The following is a 10,272-nucleotide window of genomic DNA, read 5'->3' on the forward strand; positions in this document are numbered from 1 at the left end:
ACTTGTGGGCACAAGTCAAGCCATTGGAAGTGGAGGAAGGTACTGCTGATTGGTCCTGATTTATCTGGGACTGGCACTTAGTCTGAGAATGTTGCTGGATAGAATTTGGAGAAGATCCCAAAAGTGTTGCTGCTAGCAATGGAATACTGGGATATATGGCTAGTGGGGGGAAACTCCTCCACTGAGAGTTGAGATGTGGCAACCACAATTGCCAGTCTTGGGAAATTTGAGCCACCCATCAATCTGTGATAGTTGTCATATTTATGAACCTTTTAGGGGAAGTTATTTTGGGGTGAGAAGCTGAAAAAGTCCTTGGCTTAATGCAAACACTGCTCAGCAGCAACTAAACCATCAGAGCGTTATCAGCATTAGTCTTATCCTAAATCCAAAGCACAGCCCTGTATCAGCTACTGGGGAAAAAAGTTAACTCCACCCCGGCCAAAACCAGGCCATATGATGGTGAAAGCTTCTTCAGGCAGCATACTTTGTTCATTTAATATCACATGCAAATGTAGAAACCTGAATTGGAACCTCAGAAAACCCCCAGAGAAGTATTTCTCTGTCTTATCCTCAAGAGGGTGAATGGGAAGCTCTGGCTGAGGAAGAGGTGCTTAGAGATTGTAAATTAACTTATGCAGTCTTCTTCTGATAAGCTCAAACTTCAGTCCACATTTCCAAGATTTCATCCTTGAAGAGCCTGTTCTCCCACTTGCCTGACTTTTGTCCCTTGAATGAGGAGATTTGTTCTGCATCAAGTCACACAGATGAGGCTCAGAGTGTTTTACTCCCAGTAGCAAATAGGGAGTCCCTGTGCATTTTCTCCTGGCCCTGCCATGGGACTGTGGCTGGGTGGATTTGGCAGTGCAGGTGCAGGAGCCTTGAGCGTTCCTGCCTGGTTTCACCTGCTCCCCTGGCGCTCCCCAGGCACCAGGACTGTCTGGCATTGCTTGCTTGCTCAGCTGCTGTGATTCAGCTGTTGATGCTGTAGTTAAAGCAGCATTTAATATCTTCCTTCAGAACTTTGATTAAAGAGAAATCTATCTGATGTGTGGCACTGGCAGAGGAGGCAGCTGGGTGGTCCCAGCCCGGTGCCTCAGGTGGCAGCAGCTGGCCTGGGGCAGCCTCCACGGCTCCAGCTGGGGCAGCAGGGCTGGCGTGACTCTCGGAAGTCATCTGGGGAGGGTGCAGAGCATGAATCAGTCTGGATTTCTCTGATGGTTTCCTAGCCAGAGTCTTCAGGCAAATATGTACTTTTGCATCATAACAGCTGCTGCCCTTTCTGCCAGTTCCTAACACTTGCGGTCGCCGGCTTGGCTCTCGCTCGTCCTTCCACCCAGTGTAAACAAATCCCACCCATGTTATGTTTGGGAGATGAAAGCAGAGATCAGTGTGTGAGGCAAGGAGCTGTGAGTGGGATGCGTGCTGCTCAGTCATGTGGCCAAGCGTGGTTATCAGGAAGCACGTGAGCTCCTCACCACACCATCCCTGCTCCCAAACCAAGGGTTAAAGGCTGGGCTCAGTGATCTTGGAGGTCTTTCCCAACCTAAATGATTCTATGAAACCCAAATTCAAGGTCTTTAACAAAAGGGCAATGTTATTGTTAATGCAAAGTTGTCCCTGTTTAAAATAAGAAATTGAGACGTCTTCATGGCTTAAACATCATAGCTATGGTTTACCTTAAGTTTTCCTGGGAAAAGGAATCCTTTGTCTCCTTACTTCAGGGCCTTGGAGAAACTGTTCTTAGATGTCTTCTGATGTCTTATGCTTGTGACTCGAGGGAGCACTAAGCAATTACATCTGGGAGTAATAACTGCTCCAGAGTGTCTGGAGAGAAAAGTATATGGCAGTAACAGATGAGATATGAGAGGGGATTGGGAAAGGGTCAGGGAGGTGATAGCAGATGAGAGAAGGATGCTGCTCCTCTGATCCAGAAACCAGGACAGGAGCTGCTGGGAGCAGGAACTCCATAGGATCATCACAGCTTCTAAGAGAAGTGGGAATGTTGGAGTTCCTTACCACATGTGTATGAGTTGATCTTGTTTTAATAATGCTCAGTATTTGCACACCCTTTTTCTCTCCAGTAATGCTCTTTTTTTTTTTTTTGCTGTGTAAGGCCTTTAAGTGGGTTAAGAGAAAAAAGTGACGATCTCCTATATTTTGATTTTGCTGACCAGTGATTTCTGCATCTGCACTGGGGGTTTCATTGGTGTTTGTACCCTGGACTGGGTTGGAGCCTGATGGAGCCAGCCTGGAGGTGCTGGCTGGCTCCCGCCGTGTTGGCAGCTCCCTGCAGGGGCATGAAGAGGAATATGTTTGAGGAATGACAGTCAAAGCTCTCCTGTGACAGTCCCTGTGCCTTTATCCAAAGGGAATTCCCTGCGTTTGGAAAGATTGTTCAGGCTCAGGAACTGCAGCCAAGATCCTGAGACGGGCAGCAGAGGTCCGGGTAGCTGTGATGGTAATGAAGGAGCAATAGGGACACTGTTTCCCTGGCTGCAGTCCCGAAAGCATTGCCAGATCAATTCCCAGAGAAAAAAAAGGCTTTATACCTCAGAACAAATGGCCTTGGGAGGCAGTTAATGCTGGAAAATCGGCCAAGGCAAAGCTTGCTGATGGGAAGTTGGTGGTGCCACTAACTGGTCCCAACCTCAGAAGCAATGGGAATCAGGAGCAAACCAAAACTGGGGAGGAAGGGAAAGGTGGGAAGGAAATGTGAGATGTGAGCAAACTAATGGCAGTTCTGTGTAGTGTTTTGCATCATCAAAGGGGTCATTTTGAGCCTTTTTGCATTTTACTTTGGGTTTTTATGCCCCTTGACTCTCCCGTGAGATGCACACCCAATGTGTTTCTGCAGCCCATCATCACAAGGAAGTTCCACAGAAACTGTGGCTTGTGCAATCCCTTTGCCATGGGTCTGACCTATCCCGACTCCAAAAAATTATAGAATGGTTGGGTTGGAAATGAGTCATAGAATGGTTTCATTTTAAAACTTATCTCATCTCACTCCCTGACCTTGGGCGCTTCCTGGGATGGGGCAGCCACAGCTTCTCTGGGCAACTTCACCACCCTCACAGCCAAGAACTTTTCCCCATATCCAGTCAAACCCTGCCTTCAGTCATCTTAAGTTTATTCCTCCTTGTCCTGTCACTCCAGGCCACTGTCCAAAATCCCTGTCCAGCTCCCTTGTAGGCGCTCTAACCAAGGCTGATGGGAGCCTCCAGAGACACATCTCAAATTCAGCAGAGGTTTCCCAATTATTTGAAATTTTTTTTCCCAGAAACTGTTCACTGGTAGAGAAGCAGTGCCTGGCCAGCATTAGCAGCACTTCGGAGTCAGCCACAGCCATTCCCCCACTCCAAATGTGTGCAGGAAATGCTTGGAGAGACTGGCAAAAGCAAGGAAAAAGCTTTTTAAAATTATCAGGACTTCTGGTTTGTTGTGGTCCCTCTCCTGGTTCAAGAACAGCAGCAGGCGCTGGCCAGTGGCGCCGTTAAATGTCTGCATGACTCAACTGGTGTTGGGATCTGCTGGGTCAGGAGGGGACAGGTTCATGCCTGGGGCACGAGGCTGCTGGAGGTGATGTCCTGGCCAGAAGACAATCCCCTGAACACCCTCCTGCCCGCCCTGCTCACTGCCCACTCTGCAGCTGCACAGCCCTTGAGGCGTTTGGAGGGACCCTGGGATAACCTGGGCACCCCAGAGCCGTGCTCGCCCTCCTCAAAGCTGTATTTTGTACCCAAACGCTCAGGTCAGCCTTGGTGATGCTTCCAGCTAATGTTCTTACTTGCTCTGTCCCCTTAATTTAATGCCTTTTTAATTGAATTTTATTTAAATTTAACTCCTGTAACAGTCGCCCACTAAAATTCTTTGCTGTCCTGTGGATATCCAAGGATCTGTGGGACTCCAGGCTTTGCTGGATTGAGGGTGAGGAGGAGCTTTGAGAGCAGAGCTATTGATTAAATAATTAAATGGATACAAATGAGCTTTTCTTGGGATTTTGTTTAGCTGGTTCTTGGGTGGAAAAAAAAAAGTAGGCGGCCTGAGAAGACCAGTATTGTGCCAGGTCTCATTCCTGTTTGGAAAGGGTCTTTGGAGTTTCTCACTGCAGGAAATTGCATTGCCATCAATAATTTATTTCTCTTTAGCGAGGAGACCTTTTCTGTAGTGGTGGGGAGGACGCCGTGGGTCTCATGGCTGTGCTCCCAGTGCAGGTGAACACCCTGCAGTGCTTTCCACGGCAGCCTCAGCCCGAGTCCCTGTGTCTCCCAGGAGGGCAGGGCGTCATTGGCTCTGGGGGAGTCTGCTTTTCTGTGCAGTAATGCAAATGTGATCAGTGATATAAGGATGGATTTGGGCGGCTTTTAGCAGCTTCTGGAGAAGGTTTGTGTTTCCTGGTGAGGTCTTGGGTGCCGGGGCAGTGCTGGAGGCACCGCCTCACATTCTTGGAGATGCTTCAGGAACTGCTGGGTGCAGGAGGGTCCATGGAAAAGGTGGATCACAGCCCTGGCACGCCCCAGCGTGAGCTGGAGCTGTGCTGACACTTCCCACAGCCTGAATCTGTCCAGTCCCTCCAGGGCTGGCTCTCATTTTGGGTTCACCTGTTAAAAAGTGAGACACATAATGAAATAGGATTGGTTTTGTCTGAACACGCATTGTTCCCTCTAAAGCTTCTTTGGAACCCTGTTTTACCATTGAAAACAGCTAAAATGAGGAAAAAATTGCAGAGAGATTTCAATATTAAACCAGGGCAATTTTTACTGTCTTTTCCCCTTTTAATTTTGTTTAGAGCTGATGGGAACTGTTTGGAAAAAAAAGCTGGAAAAGTTAATCTTTGAATAGCAAACGTCCCTGAAGGGAGAAAGGGGAGAGAAAAAAGGGAGAATGGTCCTTTCAAAGAATCATTGACCTAAATTGCACTTTAATGCACATACCACGCTGTCCACACCACCTACGTGTCTCCAGGAATCCTGCTCAATAACAAGCACTCAATGTTTAGTCATTTCCTGCAGCACGTTTGCAGGAGCCGGTGGCTCCGTGCGATCGCATGTGTCAGTGCTCGGCGGCTCCAACAGTTGCTTTCCATATCAGCAGCTGCTGGCTTCCATCTCCTGTTGGGAAAGGTGCCACGGCCAGCCCAGGTTAATGTTTCAGCTGCCTTCCAGCAGGAGTTCCAGCAAGGGCTGTGGTGACGTGGTGACACCTCACCCCAAACCTGGGCTTTTCAGCTTGCTCTGGGAAATCCTGGCTTCGGAGCCCAGCGGGCTGCACAGCAGGAGATGGGTTTGTCCTTTCCCTAGCAGGGCTTTTAAGGAGGTTTTATCTGTGTGTTTATGAATCTGGTGAGTTTATGGGCTGGGTGGCAGCGAGTCACGCAGGGGAAGCAGGGGCTGCTCTGACCTGCGCAGCTCTGGCTCGCTCAGCCCCGGCTGCCTGCCAGGGATGCCAGGGCCCCCTGCCTGTGCCAGTCCTGGCTTCCCACTCCTCACATCAGCCCCAGCTCACTCCCTGCTGCATGGGGGACCAGAGAGTCAGGAATTTACACAGACAGGTGGTGCTAGGACAAGAAGGAATGGTTTTAAAGTAAAAGAGGGGAGATTAAATTAGGTATTAGGAAGAAATTCTTTCTTGTGAGGGTGGTGAGACCCTGGCACAGGTTTCTCAGAGAAGCTGTCGCTGCCTCCTCCCTGGAAGTGTTCAAGGTCAGGTTGGACAAGGCTTGCAGCAGTCTGGGATAGTGGGAAGTGTCCCTGCCCATGGCATAGGGATGGAAAATGAAACAAGCTTTAAGGTCCATTCCAGCCCAGACCATCCTGTGATTCTATTATTTTATAGCCATTCGCTCAGCCGTGCAGGGAGGATGCTCTTGCCCAGAGAGATTTGCAGTTTGTGCACTGCCCTTTCAGGCAGACATTGGAGCTGCTTTCTGCCCAAGGAATCGAGGGCTGGATCCTCTCACTTTTTAAAGTGTCTGCCTTCAAAATGGTGGCTGCTTCTCACTTGAAGTTCATGAGAACAGATGGCTGGATCTCAGAGACAGGAGTTACAAGCTATAGGGTGTTTTTCACCACATGTCTTGCTAGTTTCCCTCCTAAAAAAAAAGATCTGTGTGAGAACCCTCCCAACATGCCAGGCCAAATCTGACCGTCTGTTAAGTTCACTTTATATAATCTCTGTTTAGAGCTGAGTGCCCTTTAAAAACCCGGGGAGGGCTCCTCGCTGGGAGCTCCCAGAGCCCAGGGCGGGCAGCAGCTGCACAGCCACCCCTACCCAGAGCCCAGCAGCCTCTCTGCACAGATATTTGATTTTTAGCTCCGGAGGAGGGGGGAGCCTGTGTGCATGCTGGGGGCACAGCCAGGGCTGGTTGGCAGCGTGTGCATCCCACGGGCACATCCAGCAGGAGAACACGGCGGGATCTCACAGCTCCAGAGCAGCATATGCTCCGGGAGACCTCGCTAGGTTGCATAAGCCTCCCATCCCAGGAGCTGGCTGAGCACAGCACATGAGTCAACAGCACAGCGAGACTTGTGCCGTGGGAGTCACACCTACTCTTGGCTGCAGAATTATCCAGAGAAGCAGAAGGTTAATAGGAACAAAATAAAGCCTAAGGAAGCCTTAAAGGTTAGTTGCAGGATTTGATTATGCTGGAAAGAGAGGGGAAAATGGGTCAAGCCAAGCAGGGGAAAGCAGGGTAATGCAGAGCCATGGTGTCTGTCTCCTCAGGAGACAGTCCAGTTCGGATCAGTAAAAATGTGATCAATATAACATTTGTATTTTCAAATTATCTGCTTCTGGAGAGGGCCATTGTTAATCACAGAAGGAATGAGAAAGAATGTGGAGTAAAGCTCCAGGATGCTCAAGAAATATTAACACTGAATGAAAGCAGTTCTGCAAGACAGGGAATGACTCCTCAAAGTGTGAATATACAGGCACACCAAACACCTGACCCAGGGCATCAGCACCACCAGCACAGTCCTTGGCTTTGCTTCTGCTCTATAGATCATTGCTTCATCTAGAGATCATTATTTTATGTTGGGACAGTTTCAAAACTTTGATTCAGACGGGAATCAGAACCAAAGCAGGAGCAGGTCTGTCTGTTGCACATGAAACCCCTGAGCATCTCTGGTCTATGCAAGGCAGGGCTCGTGCTGCTGTGCAGTGCCAGCAATGCATCCACAGAGGAGGGCCAGCAGGCTGGGCTCCCCAGTTCTCACCAGTTTGGCCCCAGTTTGGCCTCGGTACCCCAGGACTCTGACCGGTCTGCTGCAGTTTGCAGGTTGAGTCCCCACTCAGATCTGATCCAAATTTCCCAGTGGGCTCTGGAGCAAGGTGGGAAATGGGGATATCCTGAAAAGATGAATTCACAAGATTTCAGTTTATAAAGATGCTGCATTGAGTAAAATTTATCTTGATATTGTATCCTTACTGTAGGCTCACGTAAATGAGTTTGGTTTATTGCATTTGTATTTGTCAAGAATGCAGTGGGGCCTCCCTGGCCTCAGGAGAAGAAAAAGGGAATACAGAAAGTTGTGTTTAATTTCCAGGATGCTATCTCGTTTTTTTCCCCCTAAAACAAGATTCCCATGGCCAGAGTTGATATTGCTTGTGATGCAGACTTGCCTGCCCGATGTTCACCTCAGTCCCAAATCCGTGCTGTAAAAATGGGGGATTACCAAGGTGGGAGTGGAGGCCCTTGGAGGCTCAGAGCTGCCTGGGGATTGTGTCCTTGTGCGGGGTCCTGGCTGCCGGCCATGTCCCAAGGCCTGAGAGGAGCACGGCCGTGGGGGAGGTGTTGGGCAACACAAGGGATGTTTCATCCCTCGCTCCCGGTGCTCTTGCACAGGGAAAGATCATCTTGTGATCAGGGCACAAGACCAGGAGTCAGGCGATGTGGGTTACTGCAGAGCTGGATTTGCCAACAGGAGTGGAGAGTCCTGGCACCTCCAGAGGCACAGGCACTCTGGGAATGTGCAGGTTCCCTTCTGCCTCTTGGGGCTCTTTGTGATGGTCTTGTTGGGGAGTAACAGCTCGAGGGATTTAGCAAAGCAATTTAAGTGTACTGTGAGGAGCCAAAGAACACTTAGTGGCCTTGGGCTGAAGTTTGGGAACAAGGCCCTTAGGATGGTGGAGAGGGGTAATGGAGGGAGATGAATCAGGTGTGAATAGTCATCCCAAGTGAGAGGGCACTTGCAGGGTGCTTATCTCACCATCAAACCCTGCTCTCCAACTCTGAAAGTCGTTTCTCTCTCCTGAAGGTGCCAGAATGCCCTTTCCTTTGCAGGAATGTGGAATGCCCGCGGTGCCATCATTGTGCAGTGTGAGGGGCTGGGGTCCTGCACACACACTGCACAGGGGTGGCTCCCCTCCTGCCGAGGCTGCTTGGGCTGGAGGTGTCCCCCTGTCCCTCTCCCCGACTCCAGCTGTGGTGGGGAGGGGACAACACACCTGGCCAAGCTTCTCCCCTGACATGCAGGGTCCCTCCACAGGCACTGGGCAGTCACAGGTGTGGCCATCACCTGTCCCCCACTCAGGCCCAGGTGAGGGGACCCAGCTCAGGTATTTGGGTGCAGAGCCCGAAGGGGTCCCCAGGAGAGCTGAGCACAGCCTGTGCTGCATCCCTGGCAATGAGCACAGGCTCTGAGCTCCATCCCTGCCATCCCACAGCATCTGCCATGGGTCCTGGCACAGGAGACTGCTCAGTTTTTCCTAAATCTGGCTGATCTGTCTCCCGGGAAATGGGAGTCAGCTTGCTCGAGCTCCTGCTTGCATCAGTCCCAGAGTGGCAGCTGGGAAGTCAAAGTCCCTCTTTAGCTTTAGACACACAGAGGAGCTTTCATCCCCAAAATGTGCAAGGTTTGAAATGTTCATGGAGGAAAAAAAGAACATTTCCTTATAGGGAAAAAAGGATAAAATTCAGTAAATCTGTTTGGTTCCTCTGGGCCTTCTTTCAGGTGGAAACTTGAGGAGCTGGAAGGAGGCAGCAAGGAGGGAGAAATCCCACCTGAGAAGGTTCTGTGTGGTGTGTCCAGGTGGTGGGAGCCTGAGCAGAGGTCCCTGCTTGGCTGTGGGCTCCCTCCCTGCACCACCCAGCTCCAAACCACTGGTCTTGTGATTCTTCTTTTTTTCTTCTTTTTTTTTTTTTTTTTTTAATTCTTATTATTTCAGTCCTGTGATTTTGTTTTCGCCATTCCTAATTCTTTGCCTTGGGGAAGGGAGGCACAGAACAGCACAGATTTGTACTGCTGTGATTTTTGGGATGTCGTGGGCCATAGTGTGGCATTGAAGTGATGAGGCAGTGCCAGCCAGGCTGCAGAAATCAGATTTTTGATGGAAAGGGGGTAATGCACTTCTAATGAAGCTGTGGGTTTACTTCTATTCATTTCAGTATTGCACTTCTTCCCTTACTTGACCCAAGCAGTGAAAATCCATCAGTTGTGAGCCCCACAGCAGAACCCTGGAGTGGTGTTACTTCAAGTGCTCAGACACCTCGGGGAGCACAGGGCTGTGCCTGGCCAAGGGCAGGTAAAGATGAAATCCTGCCTCGTGCTGAGGTTCCAGAACTGAAGGGGTTATTTTATTTCCAGGTAATTTCAATGACACTCAGAGCTAGTTTCAAACTTACACAGGGCTTTTCGTCCTAAAGAGTCCCAGAGAAGAGAATTCCTTACAGAAACTGCATGGAGATAAAATATGGCAATAGAGTGATAGTGCCTGGCAAGAAAAGTGAAGAACAACTTTCTGTTTTGGATGCTGAGGTGGGGAGCATGCAGACAGACAGATCTGTGTGATATCTGCACAGGCACACCCCACACCCTTGTGAGAGACACGAGAACTGCTTCCCAAACCCCAGCTGGAAGCAGCCCAGCAGTGCCCCTGTGCCCCCCTGACCCAGGGCCTTCCCCATCCCACTTGTCCTGGGGCCAGGGGGCCTGGTGGGACCCTGTGACCAGGCTGACCTGGAGCCCCCTGCCCTGAGTCACGTCTGTCCTGCTCAGCTGCCCTGGGGGCATGGCCAGGGCAGGCTCCAGGGGTTTTCCTGGCTTGCAGTTGGAAAGAAGCAAGAGAGGACAGTGGTGGATCATCAGTGTCCCATGGGGAGTGAGGTGTCTGTCACCTCCTGCCAGCCCTGGTGGCATCACCGTGGCTCCATGGCAGCTCTCAGTGTCACACAGGGAAAGCTGTGTGTCATTAAAGGTGCCCCTGAGCCAGCTGGGAGAAGTTCCCCAAATGGCTGGGTGTCCTGGGAGGGTGTGATGGAGGTCAGGCTTTCCTTTG

This window comes from Geospiza fortis, unplaced genomic scaffold, assembly GCF_000277835.1.
Source record: "Geospiza fortis unplaced genomic scaffold, GeoFor_1.0 scaffold128, whole genome shotgun sequence".
Lineage (NCBI taxonomy): Eukaryota > Metazoa > Chordata > Aves > Passeriformes > Thraupidae > Geospiza > Geospiza fortis.